Source organism: Anas acuta, chromosome 16 (genome assembly GCF_963932015.1).
Source record: "Anas acuta chromosome 16, bAnaAcu1.1, whole genome shotgun sequence".
NCBI classification, from domain to species: domain Eukaryota; kingdom Metazoa; phylum Chordata; class Aves; order Anseriformes; family Anatidae; genus Anas; species Anas acuta.
The window spans coordinates 9163373-9178741 of NC_088994.1; the positions used below are offsets into that span (position 1 = coordinate 9163373).

General features: G+C 40.0%; 1 long non-coding RNA gene across 4 annotated transcripts in view; it reads right to left on the reverse strand.

Annotated features, from left to right (window-relative positions):
• Nucleotides 1–12965, reverse strand: part of LOC137865277 (uncharacterized) — a 54820-nt gene extending 41855 nt beyond the window's left edge. For 3 of the 4 annotated variants that reach the window (XR_011101852.1, XR_011101851.1, XR_011101849.1), the window contains exon 1: nt 12871–12958. This is a non-coding gene — a long non-coding RNA (uncharacterized lncRNA). Of the gene's footprint in view, nt 1–7996; nt 8268–12870 lie in introns of those variants that run through there. The other variant, XR_011101850.1, reaches the window with a different exon arrangement.
• Nucleotides 12966–15369: the final 2404 nt, after the last annotated feature.

Sequence of the window (15369 nt, forward strand, 5' to 3'; positions counted from 1 at the left end):
CTTGTTTGCTCTCCACATCAATCATATCTATAGGAGATGTAAACATTTCACCATCTAGTTCAAAATGAAAACCAGAAAATAATCACTCAACCTTTACAATTAGTTGTTTACACTCAAGCTGCCTTTTGGTAAATGCATTACTACAGGAATTCTTGTGTAAGAAATTAATAGCTTTAGCCATGTCATGGATTACTCCCATTTCAGAAATAAATCCATTCTGCCCAGCAGGTTTACCAAGAGCTTCCTCAGTGCTTGGAGTACAAGAAATCTGTTCTCTGCCATGGAAGCTTCTTTCAAGCTGTTTGTTTCTCCAAGGTGGAGAAAATTGCTCACCCCACCATGCCACATCCCAGAGTGGCTCCCCCCCCCCCCCACACACATGTCCCTGTGAAGGCCCCAGTGTGCAGCTGGCCACTGGAAGCCCATACAGTGTGATTGTTAATAACAGGCCTGAACATTAATCAGTACAAAAATGGGCATTCAAGATTAAATACATTCTAGTAGCTATTGCTACTAGAGGACTTCGAGCCATGATGCACAAGATATTATCTCCCTTATTAAATTCTACAACACGTGAGTTTGCCTGAGGAGAAGAGCAACCCAGATGATTCAGGCTAGGTTACTATGTGCCAATGTCTGGAGTTTATGGATTACTTACAAGGCTTTCCCACACAAGTTTTCTGACAAAAATAGAATTCCTCATCCAAAGCGGTCAAATCAGATTGCTAATCCGGCATTCCATGAAGACAAAGTCTATTTTCCACTGGCATTGGGATGGGCCTTTGTTGCCTACCAATTGTTGAGTAAGAACTAATTAAACTGTCTCTGCTTACCCAGGAGAGTTCTGCTCATTGTTGATTTGTAAACACAGCTATTATTTATAATTCATGAGTCAGACATAGAGACAAAAATCCTTTCTACTGGTGCTTTAGAGGAGCCTTCACCATCCAGTAAATAACCAGTGAGCAAAGTTCATTGTTCTGAACCAAAAATCATCTCCAGACCAATGACCCTGTCTTAATCACAGAGAGTTTATCAGTCTCCTAATAATACATCAAACTTCACTTAAACTGGACAAATTCTGCCTCTTTGCACAAGCCTTTAGAGTGCAAGGTATTTCTTTCAGCTTTAGTTTGCTCTGGTTTTGCTTGCACATTTTCAAAGTAGGCCTTTAACTCAGGTGCTCGGCCACTTTCTCCAAAGGGTGCCCATCTCTTCCCGCTGACTTTGTAAGGCATCCTGAAGGATGTCCACTTTAAACCGTGGTCCAGTATCACAAACCATTCAGCAAGGATAAACAGTTTATGGTGGCACTGGCATCTCAACTGTCCCTCATGTTGGGCCCTGCCCTCCATCTTTCCATTCCTCCCATTGAGCTGCACTGTGAACTCTACCAAGAAAGTGATTCAAACTGTAAAAAAAAAATCTGCACTTTCTTAGGCCAATTTATGTTCCTCAAGCTGCTCCTCAACACAGCCTAGCAACTGTATTGACCTACCAGAGGGGCCAGCACATAACAGTGAGATTGAAAATGATGGAGAAAAGAGCTGCTGATGAAGCTGCCATTTCCTTGCAGTTCAATTTCCATTTGCAGTTTCATTTTTCCATTTCAATGCATGAGCTGATGTGCCCCAAGAAGCCTCAGCACTGGTGAGGTGAGACCAGTGAAAGAAGGACCACTGACTTCTATGGGTTCCGAATAAGTAATTTTGAATCCAAGCTAATTAAAGCAATGGTATGGCTGAACTCATGCTACCTACAGCCAGCTGCATTTATGGTATCACAGAAATTGCAATATTTACATTACAATCAGCCAGGTTTATCAAAAGTAGTAGGTACAGTGTTGGGGAAATAGCAACCACTAACCACCAGGTTGTACCTGTAACTTGTGCATCCCTTTTCCATAACTAGATATAGTCATGAACCAATTAAAACCTAAGTGTAATTGTTTAATTAACAGTGCCATTTGATGCTTGCAAATAAATGCACATCCTAATTCAAAGTAATCAGAATGGAGACTTCAAAAAATCAAAGTTTGCAAGCATAACAATTCCACAGAAAAAGATGTTTGCAATTGTAGCTATTTTTTTTAACTTAAAATACTGAAATACCATATATACTTAGGATATCAGTTTGGCAAGCATGACATGCCACAGCTATTCCATATGCTACAAAAGAGTAATGTTTCTATTTGAAGATGACAAATAGACATAAACAGACATAAAATAAGATGATATATTTTTACTGTAAAGGATGGCTAAGCACTGGAGTCAGAGATACTATCAGTTCCCTTCAGCCCCAACAGCCTTCTTTAAAGCAGCCTCTGAGCTCTTTGCAATCGTTAGTGGCTTTTTAGCCCTATAACAATCTAGAAAAACAAAAAGCCACATCTACACTATAGGGGAGAAGGCTGAAGTACACGGTGGGCTGTGTAAATTGCCCAAGGTGAAAAAATAAATCTGTGACAAGGCTGATATGCTGCATGACTTGTGCCTTTTAAATAAAAATTACCAAATCTCAAGACAACTTAATTTCCGCCATATTAATTTCCCCCACTAGTGTAAGTGAGCTGTGCTGAGAAAAACTACAGAGGTCTCAGTCCCCTCATATCTGCCAGCAAAGGAAACGGGGTCATGATGCAGAGAAACTTAACATCACATTTTAGATTAGCTTGAGGATGGGTCAAATGTGCCCAGTGAATATCTTCCTGCTTCCTTCCATAAAGGAACCCTCACAATGGATATAAGGCAACATTATTTGTCATCTTGTTGTAATAAAGGACATTTCTTCACTATTTTAATGACAATGGAGGTTTCTCACCCTCCCAATTTAAATAGGTTATCTCAAATATTTTATTATGGAGGACTGGCCAACATGCATTTGACTTACAGTGTTAACAGAAGCCAAAAACCTCCTGCTGCCGCTCCAGGGCTCAGAGCCCACCACCATGGCTGGTATGTTAACATAAATAGGAAAGGATAATTCACCTTCAAATGCTGAGCTGCAAACTGTGAAAGGAGCAGATATGCTTCCTGTGCTGCCCTCCGCTCCGGGGGCGATACCCTTTTATTTCAAGATTTCAGTTCAGTGTACAATGAACCGTGTCTGGTGGTGTCTGAAATCAACACCAGGGACGAGCGCAGCCCCTTGGTATTGCAACCCCTTCTTCCCTCTCCTTTCCCCTATGGAAGTTTCCCTTTGGCTTGCACTGTACAGTACAGGCAGTATTTCAGCTTCTCTTCAAAACAGTCACAATTAAAATCTTCCTTAAGAAATACCCCTTGCCCCCTTTCGATCCTTCCCCCGCTGCACACCTTTTCCTCGTGCTTGAGGGACATGGAAAAAGTGCAAGAGTTGGCAACACTGAAAATAAGCATTGCCTTTAGGTTAACATAACATAGGAATTCCCAGGCAGTTAGGATTTATATTTAGCTCTATCACATTGGAGAGTAATTTAAATCTGGTCCATCAAGTCACAAAATAATGGTTATCATAGGTATTTTTCAAGGAGGCCAATAAATGAAACAAATAGGCTAACAAGGAAGAAATTCAGCACAGTGGAGAAAACAACAGCAACAAAAATTCCTTGCTTTGAAGGTGCAAAACTAGATTCTTGGTTAATAAAGCAGATGCTTTTATTAATGTCCAGAGAACAGCTGAAGTGGGGCAATAATTGGTAGGGACTGACCTTGGGCTAATTTGAACAAACTAAATTCAAAGGAAACTTGTACTTGCATGAAGCACTTCTCTCTCTATTCACATCCCGCTATTCCAAGCACAAAATTATTTAAAAAAAAAAAAATCTATACTACGAAAGGGTTTGAGGTTTTGACATTGTTGAATCATTCCTCTAAAAACAAACTTTGGGGTTTTGCTTTTTTTCTCCCAGAACATAGACGTTGCCAAAAGTTCCCACAAGTTAAATGACAGAGCTGTCTTCAAATGGCAACAGTACCAAAGCTTACTGCTAATGAGTTGCAGATCTGCATCATAATTGAACATCCAGATTTCCATTTACAAAAGAAGGATGTGGTCAACAAGAACAAATACTGCTGAAGAGCCAAAAAAATAATAATTAAGAAGAAATTTACAGAGTCGAGAGTACAGTAACTGACATAAATATCGGTCTAATTGCTGAAGACACGACGCATGAAAAGACTAATCAATATGGCCAACGTTTCATTGTTTGTCTGACTCCAGAAATGATATGTGGTAATATCAGCTTTAATTGTACAATCTCCGAGAAATGTTTGTGATGGTGTTTTCACGCTTCTTTTCCCCTTTAAATGGCAAAATACTTGGGAAGTTATTTCCTTCTACAAGTAATAACGCATGCACACACACACAAAGAAGAGAGGGAAAAAAATGACACAAATAAAAGAAATTAAGCTTGCCATAATGTCTGTGTTTCATGTTAACAGGCTCACTGTCCTGCTGGGTTGTCCATAATACTCTATCACAAGCACTGTCAGGGGCCCATGCTGGGTGGCTAATTAAAACAATTACAAAGACAAAGAAGGTATCAATAGCATTCCAAGCAGCAAACAAAGAGATAAAGTAGTGAAGATTTAAATCATCAATGGTTGATCTCTCCAGGACAGTTTTGATGTGGGGACCACATCCCCAACACTCTCTCCTCTCAAACCCGAGGAGCTGGCTGCTTCACTTTGTGTTATTTCATTACAAAAGGTGTGCGAATGGTTAGATCTTTAAAAACACTTTCTAAAAAATCGCAGTGAAGTAAGTCTCTGTCTGCTTGGAAATTTCTGCCTTGCACACTTGGGATAGTGTTGTATTTAGTTTTACAAGATATTTGTTTTTAAAGCTCACTAAACAGATTATGGCTTTTACTCACAGAAAAACATCACATCTCTTTTCTACCAGCAATTACAGAGATAAAATAGAAATGCTTCGGTTTTAATTCTAGGTTTTCACAGGCAGGGAGGATAAACATATATCATGGAGGGAATCAATAGAAGGAGAATAGATGGCTGCATAAATTAGGCAAGTTCCTCAGATTCTGTTAAAGATTTTCTCAAAAGTTTTGATAAAGACAATTCCACAGAGTAGTCTAAATATAGAAAAATGGTAAGCAATCCTGAAGTGTTTGCAAGCCAAGCTGTAGTAATACTTTAGACAAACATGCTTACCTTGATTGAAGAGTGTAAACAGTAACAGTTGTTTTTCTCATACACTAAAATAAAGGCAGCTTCTTTAAAAGAGCTGTTCTATTTCATACAATCTGTATGCCCTAACACAAAATGTTACTTTACAGAAAACCACTTTTCATCAAAAGCTTTTGTTACACTGATTTAGTTATCTATGGGATAGTTTACCCAACGCTCACTTAGAACTATATAGCAACGGTAGTTTTGTATAGGCAAAATGTTATGTGAGTTTACAGGAGTTTCATTTGCTAAATTAATCAGAGTAAACCAAACAGCAGAGCTGGGCGTGCCAGCTCTGTAAATGCATTCTGACTTCCACTCAGCTGTTCTTTTAATCATCAGGATAAAGAGCCAAAAACTCCAATTAGCCAAGAAGAAACCTTGAGGGGCAATGACAGCTTTTTCTGATTGCTTCCTCTGATGGAAGAAAAGTGATTGGGAATGCAATAGTTAGAGAGAAAACAGCAACTGAAGTACACACACACACATATATTTATAGGCAAGGAAACCTACAAATATGGGCTATTTTTCTAAAGATATGTGCCTAAAAACATGCCTTTAATAAACCTGTAACAAAAACTTGTATTATACTGTCTTCATAGGTGTGCAGTTCCCCTCTAAACATCTACTACAGTTGTTAAGAAGGCACAACCTCCCTACTCATGTCTGAAAATTTGAAGACTAAGTAAAGGATGGTAAAAAAAAATAAATTCTATTAAAAAAATACATTCTGACACCTCTGTAGACAAACTAAAAAAAAAAAAAAAGGAAAGAAGATAGTTTTTAAAAAGTCCACAGAGTCCATTTGCATACATTTCTGTATGTGCAGTTCTGCAGTGATGCTGAAAGATCCCCACAACAAGCAAGATAGAACAGAACATAGTTTTGTAACTTAAACATTTTTTTACTTGGCATTGATTATTGGTTTTATTGCCTAAGCATGCCAAAATGTAATGGGGAAAAAAAAAAAAAAAAGCTATGAATTAGGCTACCAGAGCAACCCTCACAATTTATTTCAAGTGAATTGAATGACAGGTAAGATTTACTTGATTTTTTTTAGTACATCCAAATCTTAATATGTGATTCTGGTCAAATTTCAAGGAATGATCATTGTTATTATTCTTTCATAGCAAAAGCTCCATGAAACCCCAATTTCTATTGGGAGATTTGCTACTAATGTTAAACTAACTTTGCATGAGCATGGTATGAATAACCTGAGGATTTCTTAAATGAATGACTCTCAAACATCAGAAGGATTAAGCTGACACTAAACTGTTTGTCTACATGCTTCTTTGCCAAATGGGAAAAACTAAAAAAAACACATATTACTCTTAATTCAGAAACATAAGTAAAGGATGAATTGATTTAAAACCTCAAAAGTCTTCTCATTGAACTGAATCTAATTTGTTGCTTGGAATCCAAACCAACAAAACTGGCACCGTTTAGATTTTATGGTAATCATTTTGCACAGCTGTAAAACAACAGCCTTCCAGATGCATACAGGGATTATTGCACAAGGCTGCCCACTTCATAAGCTTGATAACAGAAGATGATTTCAGCAATTTCTGCCATTTTTGTATGCGTAAGGAGGGAGGACAGAAAACACACTTCCTTGTTTTATTGGGGGTTCATAGGTACATCACAGTTCCTGTGTTCCCAGCCCACTGGTATAAAAGCTGCCGACGTCCTCACCAGCGTGTTGTATATCTGCCTCCGTTGACCACCTATAAATCCCGCCACTTTAAGCACTGCTCCCATGTCATCGCGCTGACTCCCCCCATTGATCTATTTATTCTGTAGTTGATATCTTGAACAAGAGAGGAAGATTAGGCTTAGGAGTAAATGTGAGGTCACTGAATCAAAGTGAAGTAGAAAAAATTGGGAGGTTTGCTGGCCACGTGTGTGTTGTGTATTAAAGCTGTCGCTCCCAAAGCAAAATCTTCCTTTATACATTGCCTTGGGCATTCCTCCCTATACCTGCTTTTTAGAGCCTCTGTTGGCCATTCTGTTTTTAACACAAGAAACACATGAACTTGCTTTCTTAGTTACAAAGTTGCAGATATTAGCAAAACTACATCATACAGATTTCCAAAGAGGTTCCACACACTCCATTTTCTGAGAAAAACAAAACTCACCCCTGAATTTTATTAACCAGTGTAATTGCTTTTAACACATCGGGAAGAAAGGCAAGGACTTTAAGCCCTGTTTGTATAATAATGGAAACATTGTGGTTTCTATTGGGGCTAACTTAAAACATCACATCTTTTGTCTCTGGCCACCAGCAGCAGCTATATAATCCCTTAACCACAATGGTGATCTGCCTTAGCTACTGTCTAAATTCTTGCCAAGCTTTTCATCATATGCACAGAAGAGAGATTAAATTCATATAACAGTTAACTTCAGTTCATACAGCTACTTGTAAAAACTGCTTAGTCAAGCACGTAGGTCAGTTTTGTGATAAATACCCGAATCCAGTGAAGACCATTAAATCTAACTCCTTGCCTAAACATGTGTTACAGTCAGATGTGCAGTCTGCTGTGATTCAGTGCTTGTACAAGCTGCAATTGAAGGAGATCTGGCCAGAAGACTTCCCTACAAGAACTGATTTGCTGCCAGCCATTGGTTATGAAGAACACTATATGCAAGTGTGAAAACAGCCTATATGTGCATATTTGGAACCCTGACTGTTTCGTTTCACAGACAAAGGGAACTGATATCAGAAGGGAATGAAAACATTTTTAATGCTTAGGGAAGTTCTTAAAGATTTTTTTGAGAGTTTAGGGAGTGTTTACAATTTCCTACTTTCATGACAAAGAAGCAAGGCAGGATCCCATATTTATGCTTTTATTACTGTGATAAAGATGGCTTTATTTTTATGGAGGCATGCTTATGCAGTATGCAATACCTATAAATTGCAATTCTCAGAAGTGTTACAGCTGCGTTGAGCTCCTGTAGCATGTTCCTGGGTATGCGCGAAACTTTATATTAACACAATTGTTTTTTGCGCACACTGCTGGGTTGAGCAGAGGGTGAAAGAAGTGACCGTGCACCACTTCCATGGTGGGCAGCCTGGCTCTTGGAGCTCCTATTTTCCCACAGCTGCAAAATACACAAGAGTAGTACGCATCAAATTAAATTCATGCTATGTCTGTTTCATATTCTTCTGTGAGCTACACGCTAATCTTATGAGAACTAAAAACTCACTTTAGAGGTCTGATACTTTTCCTTCTCCCAGAAAAAATGGTGTGATGACCAGCCACTTAACTAACATTTATGGTGGCAAAAGATATAAGTGACAACATGAAATGAGGAATGAAAAAGGAACAATTCAAAATAAGTAGCTGCTGCAATTAAAGGTTGGGAATCATCTGTAAGCTTCAGAGATGCCCTTGTTCCCTACTGTAGGGTTAGGAAACAACTTCTCTTTGAGAGGAGAAATTCCTCATATGATAAAGAAATCAGCTGCTGAACTGCAATGTGGACTGTGCCAAAATGTGCTGTACAACAGGCAAGCCCAAGGAACCACATGCTGTCAGAGCTTCATCTGCTGGGCTGCCACAGGTCTGCAGGTGCCACCTGAGGAGAGCAAGCCCTTGGGCTTGGGCCTCTGCTTCTAGGACTCTTTCCATATTTTGTCCAAAGGCTGTTCAACATAAGTCACAGAAAGCCCTAGAAGCAGGGCCCTGAGACCTGCATCTGTTTGTTTCTTGTAAGAGAAGAGGCTGCTTAGCTCAGGGCACACAGTGCACTGATGGATGAAGCTGCATCCACATCCATTGAGGCAGAAATTAGAAGTCACAAGCTATTGGAAAGAGCCAACACTGAGAAAATAACACAAGAGTATATAACCATATCTCTTGGCAGCATTCTTCTAAAGGAGGAGGATGAAGCCTCTTCTAACAAGGAAAATTGTTATTATTTTTCTGAGTTTTCAGCTACATGTGAACACAGGTACAACACTGCTGGCCTCCACAAAGTTTTTGGGATGTACTGAAGTTATCCTCAGCATTTCCTCTTGGCCCAGTTTAGTTAGTGCTCTATACTTGCACAACCTTTCTCATCCATCTTGTCATGGGCTTCCGGATGCTCTCCCTGCAGCCAGCAAGAGGCCTCGCACCTCTAGCAGCATTTGAGCCCTCATGCCAGAGGCATTACACCAACATCACAGCCTCATGCCTCTGCAATGGGGATTGGATCTGGCCAAACACTCGTTTTTTCCTGCAGCTCCAAGATCTCCAGATGTAGTGCTCATACAGTTGCACACTTTTGTGACCATACAACTGCTGTGATTTGCTCTTCCTCAGGGCAATAATGGTTTAGCAGTGTCTGTCAAGGCTTTGTCTTGGATCACTTCAACAGTCAGAGCATCCTCCTAGCAGAATTCCCATGGGGATTAAAATTAAAGTTGCTAAATAACAGAAGAACTGAAGCTGCTGTGTTTTAGACAGTTCTAATAGACATCAAATTAAGAATTCCCTGAGAAATCATCCCTTCTACTTTTAATAGCAGCTTCAGAGTTAGAGCCCTTTTATATTTAATCAACCTGCTTAAAATTCTTGCCTCCAGCAGGAAAGAATCTCAATCAGAGGGAGACAAACATTCATTAAGCCATGTACAATAAACCTGCTCTGCAGCTGAAGTGCTATTAATATCATTTTACAGAAAGAGGAAATAGAAGAATAGTGAGATGGGAGTAACTTGCTTGGGGTCACAAAAAGGTTCATGAAAGCATGGTAGAGCAGTAAACCTTGAATCAGAGACCTCTGCTATAACCTTGAGCCAGCATGCTCTCTCTTAGTATTCTTTTCCACACTGCCTGCTGTTTACTATTAATTACTATTTAAAAAAATAGAAATGCAACAAAGTTTATAAAGCGTGAATACATTGATTTCTTGAAGATCTAAACTTTTAACACATTTTAAGATTTCACTTTACAAAACAAAAACACTTATTTTTATTCTTGCTTATTTTCCTCCAGTGAAGATCGGAATCTGACCACAGCATTTTCTGTACTGGCAAAGCAGTGCCAAGGTAAGTGTGCTGTGAGTCAGTTTTGAGCGAAGGAGGCAGAACTTGAGCTGTATGTTGATGGCCTTTTTGACTTATGACTTGTCACATCACCTCAGCTTCTAATATGCAACTCAGGGCTGTCCTGTTTGCTACTGGGAATATATTATACAGGAACAGCAGAGATCTCTTGCAAGAGGCACTAGGTGATGCCTACAACCACGTGAAATAATTCTACTGGTAAAGAATTAGCATGCAGACCAGATGCCAACTAATCAAACATCCACAGAATTATGCAAAAATAGTGTAGGGCTAATGTTTCTGCGAGACAGGGTAGTAGAATAGGAGAACAACTAGAGATTAACAGATTTGACAGGCTTTGTACCTCAGTAAAATATGCTTTAAGCTTGGAAAGTTATAGATATATTTTACCTGTTATATGAAGGTACAGATATGGAATTGCTAATCCCATATTATTTTGGCTAGAGAGGAAGTAGTAATTTAGTGCAGGGTCAGCTGAAACTGTAGCATCTGACAAGACATTAAGAAAAATCATAGACTTTTTTTTTTTTTTACAGAAGTATATATATATTTAATAGTTTCAGATATAGGTAAAAGAACAGATAGAGTATTTTTCCCCAGGTGGTTTGCCTGGTGCTCAGGAGAGATGCAGAGTCCTAATGCACTAGAGTAAAAACTGTGCTATTTTCATGCCTTCTCAGCACCCAACCTCTTGGTAATTGAAAAAACAGCTCCAGCACCCATCCCAGCTATATCGATGTCAGCGTCATGGCTGCTGCTGCAGATCTAATTTAAAGATCACTGGAATTTGTTGGTGGTCTCTCTTATGTTGGTACCATCCTGAACTTTACCAACAAGATCTGAAGCAATGAAGAACTAAAGAATCAGTGGTCCAAGGCCTGGTGCTGGTTATCACACATCAGCTGGTTTAGGATGGGCTTAGATCACCGCAGATGTAAGATAGACCATCAGCACTGTTTACAGGGGTTTGTACTTGCGGATTTTACCACAGCTGCCATCCTTACGGTCAGTTGCAGCAGCGCAGGGGATAAGGAGTAAGGTTTTGCCAGCCTTCAGCTGACTCCTGGGGCACCCAGAAGACCCCTGCAGCATCCTGCGGTACCAGGCGCTGCAAGGACCCCTTGGGAGCAGGCTCCTACACAAGAGCCTTCTACCTGTCTCCATTTTATTCATCCTTACACTGTCCCAATACAAATATTTCAGTGCAGAAGCTGAAAAGCCATCACAGCACTGCATCCAAAGGAACTGCATTGTGACCAGGACTTAATTAAGGCAAAACAGGGGAAATCAGCAAACTCTTGAAATGAGCAGAATTGAAGACTAAAACCACAGGGGAAACTTTGGCAACTTAGTACAAGGCACGAGGAGATCATGGCACAGTGGGAAATGGAAACAAAAGTTGGATGGGGCTGAAAGCAAGAGGAGTAAAAGAGCCACCGAAAGCTTATGCAGTACGGCAGCGCTCAGCTGCCCCCTTGCAGTGTGCTGTTTCATGTAGCTCCCCCGAGCTCTCCCTTGCCTTTTGTGCTTCCCCTTTCTGCAGGTTAGTTGTCCCTGCAGAAGGAAATAGAAACTAAAAGGACTTTTAGTTGACTTAATTAATGCCTGTAACACTAGCCAATTGACATCAGCACCTTGTCTGTCACTCACTGTAGGAGGGGGAGATGTGTTAAAAATAACAGCCTATTTCCGCTTCTCCAGCCTGAGCTCTGCTGCAAACCAGCAGAAAAAGCCAAGGCCAAGTCAGTTAGTGACATCTTAAGGCTACTTACAGAACTGGCTATGTACTTTCTTTGCCGTATTTTGCACATAAGAACCAGAACACTGTTGTTCCTCAGGGTATTTACAGCCAGTAGCACCTGGGCATTGCTCGATCACCAGGTGGGGTACCCAGAGGCTGCTGCTGGGGCACACAGCTCAAAGAAGTCTCAGCTAACTTCAAAATCATCATTCAACAGCTTTTCTACTTAAAAGTCTGACAAAGACTGCTTCTAAACTAAGCACAGATGGACAGAAAGGATTCTCCACCATCTCTTATCTTTACAAGGAATATTTGCAAAGCACAGCTTGAGCCACACAAGTTTAATTTCACTATGCATCAATGCAAAGAGGTGAGCTTTTCCAAGGTGTGAGTCAAAGCTAACACTGCACTGACTCAGCCCTGGAGAAAACTGCTTCCCTCCACTGACACAGAGCAGGCAGGTTGTGATTAGCCACATGAGGCAATGCCCAGCCTTTTTGACCATCCCATCGGTCCAGATTACAAAGTTATAAATGGCATTTTAAAACAAAAGCGCTTTGTAATGAGTATTTCTTTTACCTTCTATTTGTAAGTAAAAGAGTAGTAGGTACTCTACAAATAGAGCAAGGCCCCTGCTGTCACCCTAAGGAAATAATCCTAAAAACTTCCTATCTGCATGGGAATCACTGTTTTCAGCCACTAACAGTGTATGACGGGATGTTCCCTCTTGAAGCCACCCCAAAGCTCATGCAGGGAGCTGAAAAGCTCCCAAAAGGAGCTAAAACATCACTGCTCAGCGCAATAGCTTTAACCACTGAAAACAACATTATTTTCTTTAAAAAAAGATGAATCTGAACAACAGCAAGGCAGCCAAACATTGTGTACAACTAACTCCAGCCACTAGCAAAGTACCTGTGCCTCAGGAGGTAACAAAAGCTGTGCAGCACAGAAGATTTTCATCACTGTACACCACAAGGATGAGGTGGGACTTGAAGATATACCCAAATACATGACTTCAGCTGTGTGAGAGCTGGTATATATAGGGAAGGAAGGTGCATGTTGCCCAGCTGTGGCCCATTGGTCACTCACTAAGCATGAGAAGCAGCTGGCTGCCCCTGCAGGCATCACTCGGGCTTGGCCTTCAGCTGAGGGTGGTATGCAAAGAAAATGAAGTAGCGAGTACCCAGCAATTCTCAGTATAAAGCCACTGATCTAATTCTCAGGAGAGAAGTTATGACTGTGAAGAAGAGAGGGTTGTCAAACCCCACTGCTTTATATGCATGGTATAACATAGCTACACCTCAGCAAAACAAGCAGACAAACTCTTTGGAGAATTCCAGCATTAAATTACTTCCTCTGGTCTCAGAGTAATGTAATTTGTACACGGAGAGAATTCACAGAGCAAGCTGTCCTGAGAGATGCTGCAGCTCGCAGCCTGTGCATTTGCACACAGGCAGAAGAAGGCAGTTATAGGGAAGGTTCTCCTCGCTGAACAACCAAGGCTCAGCACCTGCCGTCCGAGGGGATCTTCATTTGTGTCAAGTGCAATGAAATTTTAGTTTCTATTTCATACACAGTACTGCCTTAAAACTAAACTATCCCTTTAAAAGCTTGACTGGTCTTGCAAGCACTTGTGTCATTATTTGCTTTAAATGCTGCTTATTTAAGAAGCAGAGGTGAGACAAGCTGTCTGTGTGCCTGCATCCTGGCTGCAGTGCAAGTAGTGCTCTGCCTTGTCAATCACACAAAAATGCATGCTACTTTTGAGTCGTTAACCTATGGAAAATGTAAGGCTTAATACGTCTTAGTGAGACACACACTTATCTCCTGTAGTGCCAATGTTTTGGGAGCAAGAGTTCATAGGCTCTCTAGTCCCTGATATCTAGCCACACAGCTATGTGGGCAGGTACTAAACCACTGAACACAGGAGAGTATCAGCCACTCTACATAAACACAAGTAAACTTATTCCTTAAACTTTACTAGAGGTTTATTTTATTATTTGATTGATAAACATCCTATCAGAACCTCCCGTGCCAGGCACGCTGACATGATAACTTCAGTTTGGGCTCTTCTGCTGGCATCACAAGTGGGCACCCTTGAGAGGTTTGTGAGTGCAGAATGCTTTACCATTTTTGTGGTTGATATATGAAGTTTTTTATTTAAATAACAGAGATGGTGCCTCTTATCAATTTACTGAACAAACAACACACTCCAGCATCTGATCCCTTTGAGCCACGGGTAGATTTTGTCAATCAAGCCTGTTGGGACCTCTGGCACAGAAATGACAAATCACAATGTTAGTGGAACTATTGACACACATTTTTAATACATAACTACTGTTGTTATATATAATCAGAGCTGATAGAGTTCAGCATAAAAGGGTATTTTAAAGTGCCAATAAAACCACTTAGCTTTTACAACACACTGTGTTTACTCCATTCCCCCCTTCCTCCAAAAAAGCTTTTCTTTTGAACTAAGCAATTTATATATTGGGTCAGTGTTATAAAGTAGGTATTTATAGCAGATTTCAATGGAGTAGAAGCTGGAATAAAGGTAACTTGCTTTTAAATGCAGCACGGAGGCAACTTTGCATTGATAAGATTATCAACTGTTTGTACATTGAAGATGATGTGGTCACTGGGGGGCCTCAAATTCCATCTCTGTAACTGTAACCCAAATTATTTGCCTTTCTAACAAATCATTTATATTACAATTTTCCTTGGTCTCATTTAGTGTCAGCTGGGCCACTTGTTCAACTGCTAGGAGATGAACTAAAGAATGTAGCTGATAACACTGCAGTGTCTTTTTAATTTAATCTTTTTCTTTCAAAAAAAAAAAACACAATAAATGCTTCACAATGCTAGTAATAAAAGCAGATCTAAGCTGTATTATCACTATAAGATGATCACATACAGACAGTTGGCCATAACTTGTGCTTTGTTATGCCTCAGAGTTGTATTTATCTTAGAATTCAGTTTGGTATTGATGGCATAACTCATCAACCATGCTAACTGGCCCCTCATTGCTAAACTGTTCTCACCATAGTGAGACCTTCTTCCTTTGGACAAGCTAGCTCAAAGAATAAGGAGAAAAAGGGTCACATAATATATTCCATTGGTTGGAACCCAGATTTTTACCAAGCATGAACACGGAAAAATATATGCACCATTTAAACAGACAACCTTCAAGATTAAAAGGAATAAGGATTAAGTTTTTGAGAAGTCCTCTCCAGACAAATTGTGCTTTCTTATTTTTTCCCCCTAATAACAGTGCAGAAAGAAAGAGAGGAAATGCTTTAATTTGTAGACCTTTATGTCTAAATATGAACTAAAATAATGATAGTCTTTGTGATTTAAACAAATTAACATCTATAAAGCATGGATAACAGGTACAGAATGGAGAACCTTCGG